This window comes from Pleurodeles waltl, chromosome 5, assembly GCF_031143425.1.
Source record: "Pleurodeles waltl isolate 20211129_DDA chromosome 5, aPleWal1.hap1.20221129, whole genome shotgun sequence".
NCBI lineage: Eukaryota > Metazoa > Chordata > Amphibia > Caudata > Salamandridae > Pleurodeles > Pleurodeles waltl.
In genome coordinates, this window is record NC_090444.1 from 920,611,018 (window position 1) to 920,628,193 (window position 17,176).

The window sequence follows — 17,176 nt, forward strand, 5'->3', positions numbered from 1 at the left end:
AAAAAAAAAGTCCTGCATCACTGACGATCACCAAAAATTGGAATATTGTTTTGTTTGATGATGTTTGCTTGTGCTTTGAAATATATTGTGACATCATTTACAGGATGGCCCCTTCAAAAAAGACCCTGTGCTCAACATCACTTTCTTCTGAGCCTGTTATGAATAACATTCACCTGTGCCAGACGGGATGACAGCACAGCGTCAGACCTTTGCCCAGACCCACAGCTCTGGGACCCCCAATCCAAGGGCCAGTTCACTAGAGTGGTTTACACTGTCAAGCATGCTGTGGGAGCAAAACTAATCCTTCAACCAAACCTACCTAATACTCTCCTCCCGGAAGGGCATTATTCTGGCATATTCTGCACACAGAACCTGAGGTTTGGCCCGGCGCTGCACTGAGTACACCTACCACAAGAGTGCACTGGACAAGGGCTATGACATGATATTGGGCATAAAAATATTGCATTAAAAATATAATTACAAAAACATTGGTAATCATTTTATCGAATTATTTGAACTCCTACAGAAATAACAAAAATATTGCCTATAAAATATCCTTATTCGAAACATCAGAAAATCGCCACAACAAAACAATAACAATGTGCAAAAACAATACAGTATATAGACAACTATAATGATTTTCTAAATATTAAAACACAGTCATGCCAACATAATAAAGCGTAAATATGAAAACATATATAATACAGAAGGCACCAAAAGTAACAATTTAACTAGTGTCTTCCATATGCTGCAATACCTAAACAAAGATATAACTAAATTTTAACCAATAAAATTCAAAACCAAAAGGGTTGAAAAATAGGAAAAGAATACTTTCCGGCTCTAAAAAACATTTTAACACAAATTAAACTTACAGTTCTCAAATGTATATAATTTATGGACTCCATAATGTCAAATATAGCTACCCGGTGACTTAAAAGAAACAGTAACCTGCATAAACATTTATGGGTTTTACCTTCAGGTTAAGAAAGCACTATTAACAAAAACACATTGGAAGAGCAGTAAATATTATTTTAAGGGTGGTTTTGGCCGAGCAACAACCATAAATGAAACTGTTGAGAACATAAAGGAACGCAATCATCCACCTAATACAGCTGACGTACAAATTTGTAGCACAGCGAAATACTTGAAAGAAGCAAGTACTTCTGGACCATGAATACAATTCAAATATACTACATTCCTAAATATCCTAAAGAGGAAGATAGCCTTCACACAAAACTTAAAGAGAGAATAATTACTAAAACCAGAAGAACAGAAAGACAAGGGACAATGTCCCCAAAAAGATTTGATGAGCTGAATATTGCTGACAAAAAATGATTGGCACTTTTAAATTCTTTCCACCACCCTTTACCTTGATATACACTATGAACTAAAACACCAACATTCCATTATGACCCAATAAACAAAGCACCACTGTTAGACTTGTCAGCATTAGGGTGGTCTTTCTCCAAACTTTTGCTTGCATGCCTCATATTTTTGTGGGACAAAAAACAATCGATTTAGGCCCACATATGTGACTGGAGGTGAATGTTTATTGTTCAGCATTGCGCCTATCATCTGTTCTTTTTGCATTTGTTGCCCTAAGTGGGAAGGGTATGCCCAGACATGGGTCTCGTGCTCACTATGCTGCCGAATTTAAGCTAGCCTAGCTGATGAGGGGTGATACCCTGAAACCGGTCCCAAGATGCTTGCTTCCGGTCAAGGGAGGACCTGGCTTGGTGGTTCAGGCTGCACTGTTCCCATCTGGAGCACTGTCAAGACTGATTTGCATAAGGCTGGGCCGAAAATGGTATGGCGTGGCAAGCAAAATCATGATGAATTTAGGCTCAGATCTGAGACTGGGGTTAATGTTTGACATTGTTCAGCATTCTGCCCATTATCTGTTCTCTTTTGGCCTTAGGACTCTGAGCACTTTACCACTGCTGACCAGTGCTAAAGTGCATCTGCTTCTCCCCTAAACATGGTAGCATTTGTGTATGGACAGCTGGCATACTTAATTTACTTGTAAGTCCTTTGTAAAGTGGCATACTGTATACCCAGGGCCTGTAAATTAAATGCTACTGGTGGCCCTGTAGCACTGATTGTGCCACCCACTGAAGTAGCCCTGTAAACATGTCTCAAGGCTGCCACAGCAGAGCCTGTGTGTGCAGTTTGACTATCACCTTGAATTGGCATTTTCAACCTCATGCCGAGCCTTAAACTCCCCTTTTATCCCAGGTAGCCTGTAGGGCAGGGTGCTATGTCACTAATAGGTAGGTCATGCACTTTTAGGTTTTACATGTCCTGGTAGTGAAAATCTTCTAAAGTCATTTTTCACTACTGTGAGGTGTACTCCCCTCATAGGTTAACACAGGGAATTCCTTAATACACTTTTAAGCTGTAATTTCTGATTAGAAAGGAGTAGCTGTCTCATGTTTCATACCTTTGGAATGATAATGATAAATCCTCTTTACTTGTAAAATCGGATTTAACCTTTCTATTTTTGAAATACCACTTTTAGAAAGTAGACATTTATCTGCTCTTACAGCCCTGTGTGCCTGCAGCCTCTCTCCAAAACATGTCTATGGTGGGTGACAGCTACACTTTGTACATTCGCTCTAGACAGCCACAAACACAGGAAGGTTAGGTGTGTCAGAGTGCTCATCTGCATTCATCTGCATTTTGATGGCTCTTCCTTGGCAGGAAGAGCAGGAGGGGATGACACTAACACCTGAATAGGCAGTGCTTGTTCCCACACAAAGGGCTGATTACTCCCTACTGATAGTCTGGAGCTAGGGATGAGGAGGAAAGGATACTTGTGCACTTTAAAGACCCATCTAAGGCACATTTCGGTATAAATATTGGGTCTCTGACCCCACCAAATCAGACACTACTGGAGCCACAACTCTCAAATGAACTGCTGTGTTGTATCAAGGACTGTCACTCTGATGGACCCCTGACCTGAAGGACTGCTTGTCTGCTGTGCGGCCGAGCTGTCTGCTGCTCTCTGACCTTGCTAAGCGAGAGCTGGGCTCTGTCTTTCACCCTAAAGTGATCTCTAAGGGCTTGTTGGCTTGCCTCCTGTTGCTAGAGACTCAGGGATGTCAAAGTCCCTACACCTGTTCCTGGTTCACTGGAAGTGGAACCAGATACTTGCACCACTCACATTGACATATCTCCTGCCTGCTGTAAGCAGCAACAAATGTCATTGACCTTGTTGTGGGAGGAAAACCTGCGCATCGCACTTGGGGCCCTAGTAGCACTTCCAGAACTTCCACAGCAACTGATGCATCCCCTCCCTGCTGGAAGTACCACCCAGTGCTCCACCATTGACACAGCAGTGAAACCACAGCATCGCTGCCATCGCTGAAGGAAGATCGACACATCCCTTCGACAGTGTGGAGATATCCGGCGCATCAGCTTTGGAATCAATGCATCATAGCTTTGTCACTCGTCTTCAGAAACCAACCTATTGCAATCAACACGTGTAAAAGATCAACGTTCCTCGACATCTGGAGTGACATAGATGCATCTACTGACGATTCTCGTGCTTGGGACCAGGATCAAAGTACTCTGTTGCACAGGCCTGCCTGGCTCTCATACCCAGCCCGCACTCCATCATAGTCAGCTTTAACTGTTGACTTTACCCTGGTCTAACGTGACCTCAAGTAACCCCTAAAGCCTTAATTGTTTCTTAGCGCTATTTTTACACATATTCATCCAAAATTCATAACTCAACCAATACTCATTGGATTTTTGACATTTTGGTCTTGATGTATTTATACAATTAGTCTATTTTTTCAAAACCTATGGTGAATATTTTTGTGGTGCTTTCGTTGTGTTACTGTGTGTGTGTGTGCTGCACAAACACTTAACACATTACCTCTTTAGATAAGCCTGACAGCTCTGTGTCAAGCTACCAGAGGGTGAGTAAAGGTTATCTTTTAGTCTGTATCTGACTTACCCTCACTAGAGTGGTGGTCCCTACATTGCCAACTAGAGATCCCATTTCTAACAACCACATATCAGGAATTACTAACAATTATTAAAGAAAAATAACTAATCTTTACTACCCCCAAAAACTTTGAATTAAGCTATATGGGAACACTTCCAAAACTCCACATTAAATATAGGCTACTTTACCAATACTCAATTTGCCCATGGCTATGCGTTACCAAAATTGGTCACGAAACATTACAGCAAATTACTAGAATAGTAATTCTATCAAGCAAATTAGGATACATGAACTTCCTTGTTGTAGAACTTGTATAACCCTTTGGCTGGATGTAATCAACACACACGCCAAGACACCATCCCAAGTTCCACATACCCACCCTGGTGGAATGTGTACAACAGTACACTGCACTAGGAAGCTAAGACTAGTAATGCAGTGGATGGGTGGTAGAAGTTCTTCCAAGAAACTCTTGGAAGAAACCACCCTACCCTTTAGCAATCCATAGCACTTTAAAATAGCATAGTTTTCTGGACATCTGCTAAAGCAAGCCTTTGCCCAACACTTACACCCTAAACTATCCAACAATCTTGCAAAATGCATAAGAAGTAGCTACCAAAGTCCTAGGTCCTGATTAAGAGTTTGGCGGTCAGACTGTCAGACTGCCAAGATGGCTGTCCCAAAAAAACTGCTGCAGCAGTGGTCTCCATACCGCCATACTACGATGTATGCAGGCTGAACCGCCAGCCACCAAAACAAATGGTAGGCCTCCAGCTGAGCGGCAGCTGCCATCTTGGCATTATGCACCCCGTCGCTGTCATAGCTGTGGGGAACCACCGATCCCATTACAAAAACACAGTTGACATGGCGGTCTCCGTGCAGCGGTCAGCTAATGGCAATCGGCTACCATGGTATGCATTCAGCAAAGCAACAGACAAGTGCCCATTGGATGGATTTAAAGAACTACACAGCTAACATACATTGGCCCAGTGGACACAAGATGTACCCTCCCCCTAAGAGTTTAGCATTTGTGTAGTGCTGGTAGTCAGCAAGTGACATGCCTACAACTACCCGGAGGTCCTATTTCTGTAACTCAAACTAACAGGCCATTCTGCACTTGCCCAAATTTACCTGTATGCTATCCCTCAAATGATGTTCACTCACATGAGAGTGAGTAATCTACATATCGTGCTCAACTAAGTGACGTGTCTGTCTACCTTGTTTGCTCTTGTCCTGGTATCCCAAAATGAAACTATTGAGGACAGGAATGGCACCTTGCCAAGTGTGTTCATCGAGTATTCCTAAGAAATTAAGCTGCTTCATCAGATTGGTAGTGGCAGCTAATACACTGCTCATATGATGGCTACAGATACATATATACAACAAAGTTGTGTTCGCCTGATTCTCACACTACTAGGCCTTGGAATGGTCAAATACATGTTTCCTCTTGTGAGAAAGTAGCCTCTTTCTAGCATGGTTGCCCCCATTTGTGGCCTGTTTTTCAGTGTGTTTTGACTGTGTCACTGGGATCCTGCTAGTCAAGACCCCAGTGCTTATGGTTTGTGGCCTGCTTGTCAGTATGTTTCACTGTTTTTATCAGTATGCTTTACTGTGTCACTGGGATCCTGCTAACCAGGAGCCCAGTGCTTATGCTCTCTCTGGTTTCAAATGTGTCCATACATACTGGTAACCCAGTATTTCACTCCAAATTGGCATACTGGCACCCCATAATACGTCCCTAGTATATGGTACCTAGGTACCCAGGGCATTGGGGTTCCAGGGGATCCTTATGGGCTGCAGCATTTCTTTTGCCACCCATAAGGAGCCCATACAAATGCTTCTAGAGGACTGCCATTGCAGCCTGTGTGAAATAGTGCAGGCACTTTTTCACAGCCATTTTCATTGTACCAGGTCACTTATAAGTCACCTTTATGTCAGGCCTTCAGACCCTGAAGGTTAGGTGCAAAGTACCTTTGTGTGAGGACACCCCTGTGCTAGCAGAGGTGACCCAATGTTGTCCAGGCTCATTTTCCCAGACTTCGTGAGTGTGGGGATGCCATTTTAAGTGTGCACTGCACATAGATCAATACCTATGTACAGCTTCACAACGGTAACTCTGAATATGGCCATGTAAAGTGTCTAACAACTGGATATTGTACCCCAATACTGATTCCAGTATTGGTTGTACAATTCCATGCACTCTGGTGGCTCCACTGGGGGCTCCACAGTGGACCCCCAGTACTGCAATACCAGCCTTTTGAGGTTTTCACTGCAGCCCCAGCTGCTGCCACCTCACAGACCGGCGCCTGCCCTCCTTTAGGAGGTGGGTGTTACACTCTCTCCCTCTGGAAATAGGTGATACAGGCTTAGGAGGGGGATCCGCCAAGAGCCTCTGGAAATGCTTTGAAGGGCACAGATGATACCTTGTGTGCATAATCCAGTCTACATCGGTTCAGGGACCCCCAGTCCCTGCTCTGGCGTGAAACTGGACAAAGGAAAGGGGAGTGACCACTCCCCTGTCCATCACCACCCCAGGGGTGGTGCCTAGAGCCCCTCCAGAGTGTCCCTGGGTTCTGACATCTTGTTTTCAGGATGGTCAGGGAACTCTGGGAGCATCTGAGTGGCTACTGCCAGCTGGTGACGTCAGAGGCTCCATCCTGATAGGTGCTTACCTTGTAAGGTGACCAATCCCCCTATCAGGGGTATTTAGGGTCTCTCCTCTGGGTGTTTCTTCAGATTCAGATTGCAAGACTCCAGCAGGAATCCTCTGCGTCCTTTACTTCATCTTCTACCAACGGATCAACCGCTGAGTGCTCCAGGAACTCTACAAAACTGCAACAAAGAAGCTAAGACGACTTCTGTAACATTGTATCTTCAGCTCCTTCCAGCAACTGCAACAGTTTTCAGGTCGTTTATCCTCCAAGGACTGCCTGTCCTCAGCCTGCACCAGAAGAACCAAAGGAATCTCCCAGGGAGTGACAGAGTCACTTCCCTACTTCAGCAGGCACCTCTCTGCAGCAATGACCAGTGGCTTGGGTCCTCTCTCCAGATGACAGGCATGGATCCAGCAACACGGGTGGGGGACTAAAGTGACTTCAGCAGTCCCAACGTCCAGCTGTCCAACTTTGGTGGAGGTAAGGGCTTGCCTCCCCACGCAAGACAGTACCCCTGTGCATTGCGTGACTTGCAGTTGCCAAAGGCTTGTGTATGACCTTCCAAGAAGTTCTTCATGCACAGCACAGCTTGGGCCCACAGCATTCTATCATGCAATGCACAGCTTCCTGAGTGGTTCTCTGGCAGTGTGGGAATCCTTTGTGTTCTGCTGCATGGGCCTCCATTTGCACCTCCTTTGTCTCCATGCTGTGGGACTCCTGTGCACGCTGCCTGAGAGCCCCCTTTGTCTCCCTTTCCTGGGTAGAGTCCACCTGGTCCTTCCTGGGCCCGGGCAGTGCCATTTTCCGCTAATCGCAAGCTTTGCATTTATCAAGGCTTGTTGGTGGAATCCAGCGATGCAAGCCAGACTGCATTCATCCATATGGTGTGGGACATCTTCTGCACCAACCAGGAACCTGCAACTGTCTTCTTTGGTGCAATACTGGCTTTGTCTTCTCCCTGTTTAGCAGGGGCTCCTGTTCTCCCTAGCTTCTTCAGTGCTTCTTGGACTTGGTCCCCTTCCTCCACAGGTCCTCCGGTCCAGGAATCCATCGTTGGTGTCTTGCAGTCTCTTCTGGTATTTGCATTATCTTCTATCACGACTTCTAGTGTGTTTTAGGAAACTTGCTGTCTTTTACTCCTGCTTTCCTGGGCTCTGGGGTGAGGTATTTTACTTACCTTTGGTGTTTTCTTACACTCACAGTGCCCCTCTACACACTACACTTGCCTAGGTGGGAAACCGACTTTTGCATTCCACTATTTTAGTATATGGTTTGTGTTCCCCCTGCGCCCCTTGCAACTTATTGTGATTTTCACTATTTGCACTATTTTCTAACTGTTTACTTACCTGTTTTTGGTTACTAGTGTATATATTGTGTAATATACTTACCTCCTAAGGGAGTATAGTCTCCAAAGTATTTTTGGCCTTGTGTCACTAAAATAAAGTACCTTTATCTTTGGTAACATTGAGTATTGTCTTTCATGTGTGTGAGTTTGTGTGACTACAGTGGTATTGCAAGAGCTTTGGATGTCTCCTAGTTCAGCCTCGGCTGCTCTGCCTACAGCTACCTCTAGACAGCCTGCCTTCTAGACACTGACTACATTTCACTAATAAGGGATAACTGGTCCTGGTATAGGGTGTAAGTATCTTAGATACCCACTACAAACCAGGCCAGCCTCCTACACCTCTCCACTGTGTTGGCTTAATTGGTTGTAAGATGTTATGTCCATTCTGTTATCTAAAGTGCAACTAATGAGCTGCTTGAGTCTAATAATGTCTGCAAGCTTCAGACAGGACATGCCAACAACTTCAAAACCATGGTAACATAGCACAATCAGCAAACCTACCACTTAAGATTGTTTAAGGTCTCGCCTTACAGTGACACAAAATCTGTGGCTGTAGATTCCACACTTTAACCAATAACAATGTACTCAATTTTTCAACAGGTCGGGCTGGTACAGCACCTGGCCAGACATTGTCCACTGACCAGGCTCCCAACCCACATTCAGATGAAGCCCTCAGTGATGACAACACTCCCGGACATGTGGTCGTTGATGATGGGCCTGGCCCACCTGGGCATCCTGGGCAGATAGCAACAGTGAGTCTCACTGTGGCCACAACAACACCTCCCACCCCAGTTGCTTCTACATCACAGCCAACAACGTGCCCCGAACCTGTGTACCTTGTACAGTTGCTGTCATCTTGTGCCCCCCAGTCCTGGATTCTAAGGTGAAAAACAACAATCCAGGACCCAGGTGGAGAGGGCAACCTGTGCCAAAGGCACAGGCACGTTGGGGTAGGGTCAATGGGAGGGATGCTGTGGGCCAGCAGAGTGAGACCTCTGGGGCCACTCACGACCAGTATAGCATCAGCTATGTCTTCGGGATATGTCAGGAGTTCCAAGGCGTGATGGGCCAGGGGTGAACTGAACCCTGAGAAATCAAGCAGCTGCAGAGGGACAAGAACCAACATATGGAGGCCCATATTTCTCACATGGGCACCCTAACATGGGTGCTGAGGGATATCCATAAAACCCTGAGCAGGGCTTTTCCACCACCATCCACCCTTTCCTGTGGGCCAACTACATCAAGCCTGAGTACATCTGCAGCAGCCACAAGAAGGGAAGCCCTGCCACAGGAACAACCACCCTCAGACACCCCTGCCTCTGCAGCAGCAAGACCCTCCTACCCCCCACCCTCTTAAGTGGGGACATCCATGTAAAAATCTAGGAGGTGGGGATGGCAAGACACCCAACACTTCCAAGAAGAAACCCATCCTTACTGTCCTCCTTTGTGTGTCACACATTCACTCTGTGGACTGATTCTGAACGCCATTCCATTTCTGATGGGATGTGCACTCTGGACTTTGGACTTCCGATGGTGTGGCATCTACTCCAATGATTTCATTCACATGACTGACCCCTCACCTTACATTTATGTTACTTTTTGCCACAAGTTTGTTTTCATCCTAAGCACTCTAATAAATAAACCAGTCACAGACCCATTGCCTGCTGTCTTCAATTTCACAGTTAGCAATATAGATATATAAGAACATGTGAACCATACAATTAAAAGCAAGCTACTTGTGGAAGCAGGGATATGTTGCATGTACACAGTGTCAAGCTCAGGATTGCAGCCATTCCACACTAGGCCTGGCTCCAGGATTTTGTCTTTGGATGGGCCAAGTGTGCATTTGGGTGGGCTGCAGCAGGCCCAATTTGTGGATTCTGGCCGTAGCCTATAAGCCCTATTTTACATCATATCGGCTTCAAAACATGTTTTCACCACAATACAAAAAATACATTCTATGTGCATACATTGCATGTAGAGTTGAAGGGTATTTTAATTGTCTGTCTACTCCCTTTGCTAACTTTTCCCCATCCCATCCATCTAAAGCAATACTGGTCACATTCCTCCTCTCTACCCTGAGTTTCTGGTTGACTGTCTGGAGATGGACTGTGCACCCACATGGATGCCTTGAGAGAGCAGATACACACTAATGCCAGCCGTTTTACTGGCCTGCTCTAAAATTTGGGAATTTCTGACTAGATGAGATAAAGGCTGGCTCTCAACTTCTGTATGTGGTAGCAGAGCGGACTACCCATTTATCTCTCTGGTCATTTCCTGATGAAGAGGTGGGTCTGGGAGCAGTACAGGCATGCTTCTGAAGGGCCAGGGCTGCCTCCAGCAGGACCTCTATGGAGTTGGGCAGGCCACTGAAAGCTCGAGCCAGATGCCTGGCTCAGCTCAAGGTCCTCCCAAAACAAGCAGAACTTTCCTCTGGCTTCTGTCTGCTGCCCATGGTATAACGTCATATGCCAAGAATGGAAGATAAAACATTAATCGTTCATGCACCACAGGAGAATGAGATACCCATCTAGTTGCTGAATGGCACAATGGGAAACTAGAAAACCTGGATCAGTCCTGGCTTCCCTGCTTGATCAAACTGTGTGAGCCTAAGTGGATATTTATTTCCCTGAGCCTCCTTTTTTTGTGATCATATCAGAGGGCACCTTCTAATACGTGTTAAGGACGTGCACTACACAAAAAACGTTTGTTTCTGATTTAGTCTACTATAATGGTGCTCCACCTGCACTAAGAATCTGAGCCACACATAGGACGCACATAACAATTCAGGGCATGAATGTTTCTGTTAATGTTCAAAAACTATCACTTTTAATAAATGTCGCTCATTCCAGTGTTATAATCTGATGTACTAAGGTGCTATGGTCCTGCACCTGAAAAAAAGCTCATTTTTAATGTTGAAGAAAGTTTGTCTTATTTTACATGAAATGTAAATTCATAAGTTCATTGTTGCATACTCCTCACATCATCACAACAAGAGTTCATTGTTGCAGAATTTACATGGCAAAATTTTTTGGGACTCAGCTCAATCCGAGGCTCGTAGAGCCAAGCCAAAAACCTGGCTCTTCCGCTTAATTTGTTGGCTCACCCACCTCTAGAGCTTGGCCCATATGTCTAGCTGGACCTGTCTCGGGCCATCCTTGTCTCTCCTGAGCTTTACAAGGCCTTGTAAGTTGCACTATTTTCCAAGTCTCTTCCAAAATGGTAACCTAAAAAAGTGATTTTCCCCTTTTAATGTCAAGAGAAGATTTCAGAGGTGGGAGTATCAGGTGAGTAAAACTGTTTGGAATCCATCTGTGCCAGTCTTTGGAGATGGATTCTCTCCATTACTGCCTCTACCTAACCACGGACTCTGCAATGCACTCCCTTCCAGCCCCGATTATCCTGTTTGCTACCATTGGTCTCTCATGTGCCTAATCTCACATCTGACCGTGGATTCCAGCCCCTTGTCAGCTATTATCCACCTCCACTTTCATTATCCCTTTAAAGTTGCAATTATCACAAGGGGTGCTATTAGGCTAAGATGGAATTTTCACGTCCCTGTAGGAAATCACCTAAGGTCATAAAGTTTCCGGTTCAGACTTAAAACAGTAAATATAAGGAGAACTCACTTTAAAATGTGTAATACAGTTTCCGATGACCCACCTGATAATTAAAAAAACAAAAACAGAAAGGCCTTGTTAATAATGAAAACAACTATTTTACATGGATTATGTATCATGGCTGGGCCTTTGCAGATTCTTAAAACATTAACAAATGTCCAGGCACTCTAACTGTAATGTCGATCTCTGCCTCACAGCATGATCTAATAAAGCAGCAGGTTCAGGAAAGGGCAGGAAAGGTATAGCTCTTTCACTTCTTTCCTCCAGTGCTGAAGAAGGTAGAAAAACAATGTTCGGCTGCCAAGGAACTTTTTATTTAGTATGTATGTGCATTTGTTATTGCTTTGATGTTGTCACTGGGAGGACCGAGGGTCATGTTAGGGTGGGCCTGGCCCACCTGCTAGAACCGGGCCTGTTCCACGCAAACACATACATACAAGTGTCTTGTCAAGCAAGAAATTGTATTACAATGTTCAGCTCATAGGCTGTCATTATCTCTGAAACACAGCAAATCATAAATGACTGAATCATACTGTGTGAGTGATCATATTAACAGGTACAGAGCCCCTGAACATTGAAAGAAGGGATATATATCAGACATTATCCTGTTGAATAGGCAAAAATGAATTTGGTTAATGTCATAAGCTGGAGCCATATCGCCTACCTCACAAAAGAAATCCAACATCATATAAAGCAAGACTCAGACAGATGGCAGTACAACAGTTTCTGATCACAGGGTCATTACAATCCAGTTCTTTTGCATCTGGTAGTACGACACAAACAAATGTCAGTGATGTGCCATAGGCACTTTGGCCTACAGTGATGAAACACATTAACAGCTACATACAGTTCACAAAAAAAAGAGCAGATAGCCAATGTAAAGGGAAACTAACGCAAATTGGGCCTACAAATACATATTGTCTGAGCACATGATGACACACAATGCATCATGGCCACCACACAAGGAACATGTCCAATGGAGCCTCCTTAACTTCGACCTACCAATGTGCAAGCTGTCTAGGCACAGGTTTTGTACACCCAAAGTCTGTGACATACATCCTTAGGAACAATCCATGTTCACTTCCTATGTCCCAACAGCATCATATACCTGCTAATGTCACAACCCTGAAATGTCCAAATGAATATGCCATGGAGGAGGTACCTAAAAAACACAAAAACAAGGAGTTTAGCTATGAAACCATACCTCTGGTCCCAGTGAGAAGAAAGCTTGTGGAGAACTCAGTCCATGACAAACATCTGACATAAACATAGCAACATCATCAAAACGAGAATGCCTCAAAACCTTCCTCACCACACTCCCTTTGCCAGATTTTGCCAGAACTTCTGCTCCCTAACATTTTCAGCAAACATACTCCTCACATCATCACAACAAGAGTTCATTTCACAAAGTCATGGCATCTCACGCCATATGTACACTCATGAGAAGAAGCTGTCGATGCGATCTCGTCACAAGTCAGCTCCTTCCTCTTCACCACTATCAACTTCATTTGGAAATTTCAGGAGTCTCACCTAGTGGAACTGCAGGCTCCCCCCACCTCCTCTGGGATGTAAGGGATGTTCCTTCGCAGGGCGATGTTATAGAGCATGCAGCACGCCACAGTGATTTGACACACCTTCCTAGGTAAGTAGAGGAGGGCTCCCCCAGTCTTGCCCAGACAACGAAATCTGTCCTTCAGGAGCCTAAAAGCCAGCTCCATGGGCCGCTGTGTTCTTCCATGTGCTCATTGAAGCAGACTTACCTGGCGTAGTTGGATTCCTCAGCAGTGTTAACCATGGACGGTTGGGATATGCTGCGTCTCCTGTATTGTAATGAGACAAAAGTGCTACAATGAGTCACACACTTCCTAATCGTAGCACCTGACATTGCACATACAAGATCAGTACAGATGTGACTTACCAACAAGCCAGGCGCTCTCTGGTTACAGTTGTGACATCATCTGGGGTATGGTGCTGGTGTGCATTACAAAGGAATCATGGGCTGAACCTGGGAACTGGGCACAGATGTTGCAAATGTACAGATCTGACAAGCAGATAAGTTGCACGTTGATAGAATGGAATGTTGATAGAATGGAAGTGCTTCTTGTTTTGATAGACTTGTTCACTGGCATGCAGTGGCACCAATGCAATATGGGTGCCATCAATGGCTCCCACCACATGTGGAAGGTGACCAAATCAATAGAAGCCAACCTTTATATCGGCTAAATGCTCATGTTTTGGGACCCTAATATAGTTGTGAATGTGTTTCATCATTGCTGATAGCACATCTTTTAAAACACCACTGAACATAGGTTGTGACATACCACCAGATATAGCCACTGGATATTGAAAGGGCCCTGTGGCCAGGAAGTGTAATACTGCCATGAGTCACACAGTAGGTGGTATACATGTTGAATTAGTGTTTGCATGCATGAGATCTGGTTCCAACTTACATAAATCTTGGATTGCTTGCCTATTCAGACAGAGCTGCTTTATTATGTCACATGCTTCCTGGTCTGAAGGTCTGGAAATAAATGGTAGACTGAAGGTTGTCACCTCCTCCCTCTTCCAAGGTACCTATTTGTGACATCAAATGAGTTGGATCATTAGTCACTGTGTCCAGACCAAGATATAAACTGTAAACTTTGCACTTGTATAGCGCACTACTCACCCGTTAGGGTCTCAAGGCGTTGTACGCATACCGCTGTGGAACCCCTCCCGGCTTTCCCCTGTGAGGCACCCACAGGGTGAAGCCAGGCATCCAAGTGCTGCTGTGGAGATTAAGCAAGCTATTGCCCAGAGTGGGACCCATTAATTAGATTAGGCACTGAGGCGAGAATTATCTGGTCCAAGTGAATTGAGCCCAAGACCCACCGAGGCGGGAATTGAACCCTGGTCTTGGACCAGATCTCTGCATCAGGGTCTGCCGCTCTAACCATTGTGCCACACTTCTCCAGATATCTGATGAGTAAGACCAAAGTCATGTGACAAAACATTACTAACTGGAAATACATTACACCCATTACACATCAAACGTGTCTAGTGCTCAAGGTCCAGCTATGATCCCCATGGTTCTCTAGACATGTGTCTACAACATGTATGTGCACCTAAATCACCTGTCTCCTCCTCTTGTGCCCCTTGATATTGTAATGTATGTTCCCACTGCCAAAAATACCATCAACGCAGGGTACAGTGCACAGCAGTTTATGGCATCTGTGACCAGCAATGCACTACACTGATGATTTTGTAGGAGAATCTACATATAAAGGGAGCTTTATATACGTTGAGATGTTACTACACATTTATAGATGTTGTGACACATGCAACAGTCACCAAAATTGTATTTTTAACTGCCAAAACTGGCAAATGCCTACCCTCATTTCTAGAACTTTAGAAACCTCTCGCCACTGGCGGATGTTGACTGCGCGGTGGGCAGTTTCAGGTATGGAGGACACAGCCACCGGCCAATGCTATTGAATGTGATGGTCCTGGCCCAATGGCTGTGTCCGTCAATGGTGATGACCGCGTACATGGCGTACATGTACTCCGCTGTTTGAAAAAAAACTCACTTGCCTCCTGACACTGGTGCCATCAACACCTCCACCACTTCAGCTGTGGTGTGCCATATCTGGGAGAAATCATGCCAGGCAAAGCAGGTGAAAGGGTACCTGCTTTCTCTCCAGAGGAGCTGGAGAAACTTGTTGATGAGGACCTTCCTCTGTATGGTCAGCTCTATGGCTCACCAGATGAACAGGTAACTATCTCACATACATATTTGACTACGTTCAAAGCCATCCATTGCTTTCCCACAGGCTATAATGGGCCTCTGAGTCCCAGTAAGTTATTTGGGTGCCTGTTGTCAGAATCTGTGGTTCATACAGAGGATGTACAGGTTGTGGATTATTGAGCCCTGTACTCTAGTATTTCAAATACCCATTGTGTTGTGTTGGGAGCCCTAGATCCAACTTCTATTGCATTAATATATCTTTGTAAGTACATTTTACAGACCAACAATGATATATCTGATGGCTGTAAATAACACACTAAAGTACAAGTTACTTACCTTTGGTAACGATATATCTGATGGAGACATATTTTAGTTGCAGATTCCTTACCTTAGAATTTCACCCAGGCGTCAGACTGGATACAGAGATTTTTCTTCAAGCAATACCCCTGCACGCCATCAGGTGGCGTTAGTCGACTCCGCTGACATCGTTGGCATCGTGGTCACCGTGATGATGTCGTGGTCGTATATAGGCACCACCCTGGCACGCTGAAGTCAGTTTCTGTTCACAACTTTCCACACCAGTAGAGCGGAGCCATGAAGAACACTGAGAATGGTGTGCCAAAACTAGGGCCCTTAAGGCAAGTTTCTGTCCCTAGAAATCAGTTCACAGTGCGTGGAGGATGGGCGGGTCAGTAAGGAATCTGTAACTAAAATATATCTCTACCAGATATATCGTTACCGAAGGCAAGTAACTTGTAGATCTGATAGACACTTCTAGTTGAAGATTCCTTACCTTACCGGTGGTGGGATGCAAACTAAGATCACACGAAAAAGTTCTGCAGGACTGAATGGCCAAAGTAGCCATCTCTGTGGACCTGACTGCCCAGGCAGTAATGCTTGGTGAAAGTATGCAAAGACACCCATGTTGCTGCCTGGCAGATATCCAGGACTGGAACTCCACATGCTAACGCTGTGGTAGCAGCAGTTGATTTGGTTGAATGAGCACGCAAACCCTCAAGGTGTTGCTTTTCCGCCAACGCGTAGCACATCTTGATGCAGAGGACTACCCATTGAGAAATGGTCATCTTCTGCACCGCCCTTCCTTTCTTCGCACCCACATAACCCACAAAGAGTTGATCGTCCAAACGGAAATCTTTGGTACAATTTAGGTAAAACGCCAAAGCTCTTTTTGAATTGAGGCAGTGGAGTCTCTCCTCTTCATGAGAGGGATATGGGTGTGTGTAAAAAGTAGGCAAGGTGATTGATTGGCCTGCGTGAAAAGGTGTCACCACTTTGGGAAGGAAGAAAGCCCTGGTTTGAAGCACCACCTTGTCAGAATGTACTACTAGGAACTGTAACTTCTAAGAGAGAGCCTGGAGCTCACTCACTCTGCTAGCAGAGGTGAGGCAATCAAGAAGGCAGTTTTAAGGGTCAAGAGCAGTAGAGGACAGTAGTGGAGTGGCTCGAAAGGAGCACATAAGAAGGTATGTGAGGACCAAGTTCAAATCCCACTGGGGCATTATGAACGAGATATGAGGAAATATATGTGAGTCCTTTAAGAAACCTCCCTACAATGGGAGATTTGAACAGAGAAGGTTGTCTGTAGTCTTAAAAAATCAGAGATAGCATACAGATATCCCTTGAGCGTGCCCAGAGCACAGCCCTATTGAGCAAGAGAGAGAATAGAGAACCTCAGAGAGAAGGGATCAACAGACTTGTTGATACACCATGCCACAAATTTGTTCCAACGATAGGCGTATACCGTTTTGGTGGTGGGACACCTGGCTGCCAAGATAACATTAGAAACTTTGGGCGAAAGGTTTAAAGCCATAAACTGCTGCCGCTCAGGCTCCACACAAGGGGGTGGACTGGCCAGGTTCGGGT